Source organism: Miscanthus floridulus, chromosome 14, assembly GCF_019320115.1.
Source record: "Miscanthus floridulus cultivar M001 chromosome 14, ASM1932011v1, whole genome shotgun sequence".
Taxonomy (NCBI): Eukaryota; Viridiplantae; Streptophyta; class Magnoliopsida; order Poales; family Poaceae; genus Miscanthus; species Miscanthus floridulus.
This window is the reverse complement of record NC_089593.1, coordinates 10,615,251-10,625,582: the sequence shown is the minus strand read 5'-3', so window position 1 is coordinate 10,625,582 and position 10,332 is coordinate 10,615,251. Positions and strand designations below refer to the sequence as shown.

The following is a 10,332-nucleotide window of genomic DNA, read 5'->3' as shown; positions in this document are numbered from 1 at the left end:
GTGGAGCCTCCCCCTGAACTGTCTAGAGATGCCATGAATGGCTCTACCTAAGGGTCGAACAAGCTCGTGTGAAGGACAAACTCGGCGTGCATAGCCGTGGCTAGAGGCGGTAGCTCCAGGAACACAGATCTACCATTGCTCTGAGCGGACTCATCCTCTTCAACCTCGTCCACCCAAGAACGACGAGAGCAAGAGCTGGGCTCCATGGTTGACTTGGGCAGCGTGACCACGTGGTCAGCGGTGATGTGCTTGGTGGACGCGGGGGCCGGAGTGGCCACTATTGAAAAATAACCTATTGCGTTGCATATTTCTATTCTTAGTTTGTCTAGCGGTGAGCATGGTGTCGTTTGCGTCATGCGCGTTTCCTTTCATGCAGAGCGTGTGTGTGTGTGGCGAAGCTTGGCCCAGCAATGGCGCCCATGTTCCGTGGCTGTGGGATGGTGCAGCTAAAATGGGGCGTGGGCGGATGTGCTCATGGCCTTGCCAACCGTGTAATCATGTGACTCAATAAAAGGAGAAAGAAAACAGAAAAGCAACAGTTCTGTGCGCTACGCAAAAATCCCTGAGTTCCATCTATTCGTTGCGAGTTCATCGAACGAGAGAGAGAGAGGGAAAGTGAGCGTTCCAGCAAGAATTGATCATGATCTAGTTTCTACAAGTGGTATCAGAGCCCATTTCCATCACTGGGATTGTCACCGAGCGATTACCACAGCATTCATGCCGAGAAATTCGAGATCACCGGGGTGGCGGCGGTCTTGGTCTCCAACTAGTGGCCGCGTAGGAGGCAGCGGTGGGAGTGACCGTGGGCTGGTGCTTCACCGCACGATCAAGGAGGTCGGCAATGCTGGGTGGCCGATGCTGATAAGGACAAACTACACCGACTGGGCAGCGTTGATGCGTGTCATGCTGCAGGGCAGGTACTTGTGGGATGCTATCAATGTTGGCACCACCAACTTCATCGACGACCGCAACGCCCTCGAGGCACTGTGCAAGTCGGTGCCGATGGAGCTCTAGGGGAGCATGGCCAACAAGACCACGGCCAAGGCGGTGTGGGGCGCATTGAAGACGTGCCACATCGGTGTTGAGCGCGTGCGGAAGGCCAGGGCGTAGACACTGTGCCAGGAGTTCGACGCGCTCACCTTCAAGGAAGGGGAGTCCGTTGATGATTTCTCGTTCTGCATCACCAAGATCACTGACCAGCTCATGATTTTGGGTGATGTCTATGAAGAGGAAGCGATCGTTCTTAAGTTTCTTCATGCCCTACCGGATCACTTTCATCAGATTGCGGTGGCCATCGAGACCCTCCTCAATCTCGAGGCGGTTTCTCTAGAGGAACTGGTTGGGCATCTGAAGGCGATGGAGGAGCGATTCGATCGTGGGAAAGGCAAAGGCAAAGGCGGATTAGGCAGCAGCGGCATCGGCAAGGAGATCGACGATAAGTTGTACTTCACCGAAGAGCTGGTGATCGCCCATCTCGCGTCCCGCCTCAACATTAACCCTAATGGGTCGGTGGCACGAGGCAAGGCGCCGGTCGGCTCTGGTAAGCATCGCGGCGGACGTGGTCGCGGCAAGGAGCGCGTTAAGGAGACGCGCTCAGGACCTCCCAAGGAGGGCCACGGCGGCGAAGTCGACAACGACACCTGCCGCTACTACGGGAAGATTGAACATTGGATCCAAGAGTGCCACAAGAAGAAGCGTGATGAGGCGGCGCAAGCATAGGCAAACCTCACCTAGGTGGAGAAAGAGTCACCATCGCTGTTCATGGCGGTGGTGGCACCTACCGAGGAAATCGTCCACGGCGCGCACAGTGTCAAACAGGTCTTCCTCAACGAACGCAAGGTCATGGTGGACATCGATAATGGCAACGACCGGGGAGAGTTGAAGTGGTACCTCGACATAGGAGCATCGAACCACATGACCGGTGATGCGTCCATCTTCTCCGAGCTGAACCGCGGCATCATTGGCTTAGTATGGTTTGGCGACGGATCATTGGTGGAGATCGTAGGGCATGGCACCATCCTATTCGAGTCGAAGGACGGCGGCCGCCGTGCATTCCACGACGTGTACCACATCCCATGGCTCCAGAGCAGCATCCTGAGCATCGGTCAACTCGACGAGAATGACTGCAAGATCAACATCGACGATGGCATTCTTTGGATGTGAGATCATGGCAGCCAGGAGCTGCTCGCCAAGGTAAAGCACTTGATGAACCACCTCTACATCCTCTTGCTCAAGCTGATGAGGCCCGTGTGCCTAGTAGCCAGCTATGACGACGACGAGTGGAGATGGCATGCTCGGTTTGGCCATCTCGGGTTCCAGGCCCCGCAGAAGATGAGCCACGGCGGCATGGTTCGCGGACTGCCTTCGATTAAGCATGTCGAACAAGTCTATGATGTGTGTGTGGTGGGGAAACAACGTCGAGCACCTTTCCTATAGGTAGCCAAGTACCACGCCTCCAAACCACTCGAGCTTCTTCACGGTGACCTGTGCGGCGCGGTGACTCCACCAACACCCGGCGGCAAGCGTTATATATTGCTCGTCGTCGATGACATGTCTAGGTACATGTGGGCAGTACTTCTCGCCAACAAGTTCGACGCCAAGGACGCGTTCAAGAAGCTACGCGCCGGTGTCGAGAACAAAGTAGGGAGGCAGATCAAGGCATTCCGCACTGACCATGGGGGGCAGTTCACGTCGATGAGCTTCCTCGAGTACTGCTCCGACCACGGCATCAAGCAGCATCTCACTGCGTCATACAGTCCTTAGCAAAACGGCGTGGTGGAACACTGGAATCAGTCTATGCTCGCCATGGCATGGAGCATGATGAAGGCCAAGAACATTCCGGTCAGGCTTTGGGGGGAGGCCGTGATGACGGCCGTCTTCCTATTGAATCACGCCCCAACGCGGAGCCTAGTGGGGTGGACTCCATACGAAGCCTGGTACGGCGATGACCGACCGTCCACTTTCTACGCGTGTTTGGCTGCGTGGCTCATGTCAAGGTCACGAAGCCGAACACCAAGAAGCTGGATGACCAGAGTAAGAAGTTGGTGATGACCGGCTACAAAGCAGGCTCAAAAGGCTACCGGGTGTTTGACCCCGTCGTGAACCACGTGCATGTCATGCGTGACGCGGTGTTTGAGGAGGGTGCTGCCTAGGACTGGAGCGCGTCCGACAATAGCGGCGTGGAAGAGAACGACTACAGTGGTGGCCAGGCCTCGTTTGTCATCGAGGAGTCCTAGGTTGAACTAGACGCAGGTGAGCCAGACACCACTTCGTCAGCTGGACACAGGTCCGCAACGTCGACACCAAGGGGCGCGTCTCCATCGTCTACAGCACCAGCATCGCCCTCTCGGCTTTCATCACAAACGACACAACCGACATCGGTGCCAGGCTCAGCAACGTCAGCGGCATCCACTGCAACCTCATCACCATGAACTCCATATGTCCAAGGTAGACCCATACCGTGGCAAGGTAACCTGCCACCGAAGGGCATGATCCTCGTCGAGTTCGTTTCCCCAACATCAGGCGTGCTGGAGACACTAGACGCCGATGACGATAGCGGCCTCCCTCACCACTTCAGGGTCGTTGACAACCTGTTGTACGATGACGACGAGCTCATGGCAGATGGCGATCTGCTCCTCACCGTCGATGAAGAACCCACTACCTACAACGATGCTGTGAACCGCAAGGAGTGGAAGCAGGCGATGGTGGAAGAGCTCAAGTCCATCATAGACAACAAGACTTGGACACTCACCGATGCACCGCCCGGCAAGAAACCCATTGGGCTCAAATGGGTGTTCAAGATCAAGCGCGATGCCGACGGCAACATCACCAGCCACAAGGCTCGTCTAGTGGTGAAGGGATACGTGCAACGCGCCAGCATCGACTTTGAGGAGGTTTTCGTGCCAGTGGCGTGACTGGAGTCGGTGCGCTTTCTCCTCGCCATCGCCGCGCACCATGGGTGGACGGTGCACCATCTCGACATCAAGTTCGCGTTCTTGAACGGCGACCTGGTGGAGGAGGTCTACGTCGAGCAGCCACCGGGTTTCACAATCCAGGGCAAGGAGGGCAAGGTGTACAGGCTCCACAAGGCGTTGTATGGTCTCCGACAAGCGCCTAGAGCATGGAACGCCAAGCTAGACAGCTCATTGTTGTCCCTTGGGTTTAGATGCAACGTGATGGAATACGTTGTGTATGTGTGTGGCACTGGCGACAACCTGTTGCTCGTTGGTGTCTACGTCGATGATCTCATCGTGGTTGGAGCAAACCAGACGGAGGTCACCCGCTTCAAGGAGGAGATGGCGAGGCTCTTCAAGATGAGCGACCTCGGCCCACTCCACTACTAACTACCTCAGCATAGAGGTACACTAGGGCGAGAAGGAGATCATGCTGTGCCAAAGCTCCTATGCTGATAAGATCATCGCCAAGGCCGGGCTCGCGGGCTGCAACCCTTGCAGCACACCGATGGAACCGAGGCTCAAGCTGAGCAAGGTGAGCTCCAATCCGCCTGTTGATGCAATGTTGTACTACAGCATCGTGGGGAGCCTGCGGTATCTGGTTCAGACCCGACCAGACATTACGTTTGCGGTGGGTATGGTGAGCCGGTTCATGGAGGCGCCTACGATGGAACACTGGAGTGCCGTCAAACACCTCCTCAGGTACATAGCTGGTACGCGCTCTCATGGCTGTGTCTATAGACGCGGTGAGGGTGCTCTGGAGTTGATCGGCTACAGCGACGCCGATTTGGCCAGGGACTGCGACGATCGAAAGAGCACTTCAGGTGCCTTCTTCTTCCTCGGCCAGAGCCCAGTGAGCTGGCAATCGCAGAAGCAGCGCGTGGTGGTGTTATCGTCGTGCGAAGCGGAGTACATTGCCGGCACCACCGCGGCGTGCCAAGGACTCTGGCTTTCGTGTCTACTAGCCGATCTGGTGAACGCGAAGGTCCTCGTGCCATTGCTCTACATCGACAACAAGTCCGCGCTCTCTCGCCAAGGATCCGGTGCTTCACGATCGAAGTAAGCACATTGACGTTCGTTTCCAGTTCATTCGAGACTGCATCAACAATGGATCGTTGGAGACGGACTATGTCAGGACCGGTGATCAACCGGCGGACTTGCTCACGAAACCGCTTCCACGCGAACGTCTCCAGGAGCTACGCATTCGGAGCGGCATCATTAACGTTGGTGCAGCGCAACATGATTAGGGGGAGTTTGTTGAAAAATAACCTGTTGTGTTGCATATTTCTATTCTTAGTTTGTCTAGCGGTGAGCACGGCATCGTCCGCGTCGTGCGCGTTTCCTTTCATGCAGAGCGTGTGTGTGTGGCGAAGCTTGGCCCGGCAATGGCGCCCACGTTCCATGGCTGTGGGATGGCGCAGCTAAAATGGGGCATGGGCGGATGTGCTCATGGCCTTGCCAACCGTGTAATCGTGTGACTCGATAAAAGGAGAAAGAAAACAGAAAAGCAACAGTTATATGCGCTGCGCAAAAATCCCTGAGTTCCATCTGTTCGTCACGTTCGTCGCGAGTTCATCGAACGAGAGAGAGAGAGAGGGAAAGCGAGCGTTCCAGCCTTCCAGCGAGAATTGATCCTGATCCAGTTTCTACGGCCACTGGCGGTGGAGCGGGGCGAGCAGACTCTCTCTCGCACTGCACAAGTGTCTTCTTTGAAACGAATTGTTCAGCCGATGTCAAATCCATGTAAAAACTGAATCATGAAACTCAAGATGAATGGGCACCAAAATGATCTGCATTATTATTCTCTTAGAAGAGCTTCTCGTCATCAGTCTTAGCTCCTATAAAGTTTATCCTCATGAACTAGACTGAAATTATTTCAGAACATCGGCACGACAGAGTGATTTCTCATCAGAGATTATTACAAAAGACTACCTTATGCATCCTGGTTCATCTTCTTGGGTGCAACAGCTTCAATGGCAGTGCCTAGAGGCCATGCTGCCTCAACGTAGAACTCCTCATACTTCACTCTAGACACCAAAGTAATCTCCCTCGTTGGAGCCAAACCTGTGTAAACCACATATAATGAATTGGTTTGTTCCAAACACCTGAGTGTCAATTGTTGAGCGAATATCCACCATCCGACATGGAGATTTTCCTGATATCTAAACATGTATTTTATCTGCACTTACCAAAGCCATCTACAAGCAATGTGTACTGGTAGATGAGATCCATGCATATGTATGGCACATCATAGAGATCAGGGTACCCTGCTTTGGCTTCATCGGCGCTCAGCAAACAAACTTTCTCTGCAGCAGCTTTGAATGCCGATGGGGTGGACTTCACGCTGGGTGCCTCACTGTCAATGAAGCCAACCTGCAAAGTGATTCATGTGAATCATTGGATGATGCTCAAACTCCATTTTCAACATCTCTGGTAGTTGTGAAGGTTTATATATACATGATCAGGAGTTGCTAACTTATATTATATATACCTGTGAAACCTTGTCAAAGAAGAAAGATGCAACGTAGAGATCGTCCTGGCCAGCTCCACCGCCTCCGTTCCAGATGCCGTTAAAGGTGCAGTTCTTTGCTTTACATGGTGCACTCAGGTTTAGTGCCTTTACTATCTCTTCTCTGCACTTATCATACACTGCGCCTTCAGGTGATGCCGTTGCGTCATAGTCCTTCCCATTGTAGCTGTATGTACCTTAATGAATGATATGATAGCAAAGTCTGCTAGTTACTGGAAAAACGATGAATTGATAAACAAGGAGGCTGATTATGCATGTATGCCAGCATACCACTGAACCCACGCAATACACATTGGCTAAATGGCCCATTCTTTGCCTTCAGGATCTCTACTCGAACAGCAGACATGCCATAGTACAAGTAACTGCAGAGGTAAACAAGGAAGATTACTTGCATTGGTCACAAACCAGAGCATACATGATTAGTTCATGATTTGATACAGAAAACCTTCATCATGGTTTAATAATTCTTTTACTGAATCGTCATGGTTTGATGATTATTACTGTAATGTAAAAAAACTGCAAACACTAAACGATGTAGTAAGTGCCATCATAGTTTACTCTTTCCAACAAAATGTAAAAGTTATTGAAAGGCTAGGTAAGTTAAAGTTTAAACATAATGTTTGCTAAACCTGTGAACATAGAGGTTATAATCTTTTCCCTTGAGGTACTCTTTTGTAATATATGGATCCTTCCCATCAGGCACAGCTGGAGCATTTGCAGCAGCACTGGTGGAAATGGCATATGCCATTTGCACTGATCCACCTCCCAAATCGATCACACCAACCGTCTTCGAGTAGTCCCCTCCCAATTTACCTAGCAGATAATTCAGAGCAACCTACAACACATACATGTGCCACATGCATCATACTTTACAAGCTGAGTACACGAGATATATTACACATTTTTTTCTGACAAAAAAAAACAAGGAAATTAGTAGATAACACAGAAGTTAGGAATAATGTACATACCCATAGGTAAGATCCTTCTTGAGTTCCCTCGAGAACAGTGATCCATTTGGGATTGTACTGGAATTTGCTCTTGGTGTGGACAAGATCTCGGACCTGCATTTAGAAAAAAATTAAGAAAAAAGAAAACTTTGTATATATCTAGAATACACACAAGGCATAATTTGGTTAGTAAGATGGTAAGCTACCGCTTCAAGAATCTCCTCTGCCTTCTCGTCTCCAATTAGTCTTGACCAGCTGTTGCCTGCAATTTTTGATGGAAACACTTCAGTTCGAGACCGAACAGGACTTTCAATAGAGTGACAGGTCGATTGAAACATGGACAGCTACAAATGTATATGGAGGAGGTCCTGAGATTTTCTTTTCACTAGATGATGAACTTAGATGAAGAAAACAATTCATTACCCCAAGTTTGAGTGGAGTATTTTTCTGAAGCCTGGGAGGGACAATCTCCTTAGCCTGCTCAAGAAGGGGGAGTATAGAGTTTGCAGCCTCTTGAGGTTTCCCCGCAAATGAGCTCAGCCCAGGCTTTATCTGCATCATCAACAAGTCACAAACATGGATACGTAGTAATTCATCAATAATCCACTCAGTAACTTGCTTTGCATATAAAGAGGGCAAATGAAAGAAATGTTGTTTCCAATTTATTTTCCGTCTTTCTTATTCTTATCTGTTATTGCTAAAGTGTACACTAGCATCCAAATTTGAGGACCATGTGAGGAGCCCAACAGGTCACATGCTGTGTGAGCCCATTGTATATCGGCGTTGAGCATAATATGGATAAGGTCCACAACCAACAGGTTACAAGCTTTTACTGGTGTGTTGGCTCGTTTTCGGGATGCCATATACGGTCATCATGCACTGTTCGTGTTCTTCCGTTGCATTATTGTCACTTGTTTTTTTAAAGTCAAATATTGTTCACTCTTGTTGAGTCTATATTTCCTTTCTGAAGCTGAAGTGAAGTGGTAAGTGGTAACTACAACTGAGCACCAACATACCTTGGAGAAGAACTCGATGTCGTCGCCGATGGGGACGAGGTCGAGCTCCTTGTCGAACTTGAAGACGTGAACACGGCTGCCCGTGCTCCCGGCGTCGAAGATGACGGCGTACCTCCCCGCTGGTTGTCCCCTCGAGACCGCCTCCTCCACCGCCGGCGACTGCTCGGCGGCGGCGATGCTGCCCTTTCGCCCAAGAACGACGCTGCTGCTTCCAGAGGCAGCGGAGACGACGAGGTGGAAGACGAGAAGAAAGGCAGCAACGCTGCCGGCGAGGCGAGCCATTGCCACTGCCACTGCAATGGTCAGTGGATGGAGCAACCGCAGGGAGGAGCCGGCCACTCACTTGTCAGCTGTCACTTCACTGTTCACTCGTGTCTGGACTCTGAGCTGCAAGACGTATGGCTTTATTCTTGATGGGGAGGAGATTTGCAGGCTAGTACCTCAGGTATCATACATTTTCTTTTTCCGCGGAGCAAACTCTTCTCAAGATCTGGCGTAGTACCTACTGTGACAAATTTCACAAGGGGTAGGGTGCTAATCGAATAACTAGTGCTGCCAGTGGAGTCTCGGAGAGCTGTCGGTTGTTTGTCCAATTCTTGCACGTGCACACACGTGTGTGTATATATATATATATCTATATATATCTTTATTCGAACAATACGTGCACGTATATAAACCACTAGTCTTGTATGGGAGGTTCGTATTATATAAGTTTCACTCACGTATATAAAATTGTGCTACTTTAAGTCGTGTTTGGCACATCTTCGCTTTACCGGTTAAGTTATTTTTTCTTAAGCAGTTTTGATAAAACGTATGACAAACAGTACTATATGTGAAACTCTTTAAAACATGCTCGTATAAAATCCCACACGGTGCCCCCAACGAAGCAAGGTGGAGCTAGGTAAAGCTACTATTTCAGCTCTACCCCATATCTATCCTTTGTGAGAGCAGATTTTAAGGGACACTTTGGGTGGAATTGTTTTTGTTTTATCCCGTTTGGCACAAAACGACTCCAAACAATTCTAGGAGGTAGTGATAGAGCTATATCAAACAGATCCTATTACGGTACAGTAGAGATAACTCTCGATTTAGTGGACACTTGACACAGTCCAACTTCCAGTCATAAAGACATCAACCTTGCAATCGCAGCACCCCGTCATTTCTAGTTACCAACCGTGCGCTGCTCGATTAACCGCGATATAAAGGCTAACCTCTATCCGTGAATCAAGAACACAAGTGAGAAGTTTTGACTTGTCATTTCTTCAATGGGTCATGACGGTGGTCGTAGACAAATAAAAGGTTTGGGCAAGAGAGTAAATATAAATGAGAACATACCAAACAATGGCCTTTTGGATTTCACCGAACTGAAACCAACAAAATAAAAAAAAATAAACTCCATGACACAAGATACCAGATATGCTTGTTACCATATATATAGTGTCGGTGTAAAAAGTGACTAACAAGTAAATATTTATAGTTTTACTGTACGTTGTGATCGGATGTGGCCTAGCACTCAATAACACAGGATTTATACTAGTTCAGGCAACGTGTCATACGTCCAGTTTCAGTCGATTGGTGACTTTATCCCTGAGCTCAGATGCTCGAAGTTTATTGTGGGGTTCCAAACGAGTGTGAATAAGAATGGGGTGCTAAAGGCCCTATCGGAATCTAAACCGAAAGGTCGAGAGTGATGAGGGCTCTAACGTGCGCTAAGTGTTGGAGCATATGCTTTGCGTAGCTTTAGAGTTCTAGAGCTATTGAGCTATTCGAGTTCTCTTTTTTGAGAAGAGCCAGAGAGAACGTCCTCCAGAGAGGAGAGAGCGCATCCCTTTTATATTTGAAGGGGATGGCCTTACAAGTTAGAGAAAAAGAGAATGAATACATGT

The 10,332-nt window shown here is 49.8% G+C and overlaps 1 pseudogene; it reads right to left on the bottom strand.

The window, feature by feature from the left end:
- Positions 1–5,735: 5,735 nt before the first annotated feature.
- On the bottom strand, positions 5,736–8,812 carry LOC136504875 (probable apyrase 3; annotated as a pseudogene).
- Positions 8,813–10,332: the final 1,520 nt, after the last annotated feature.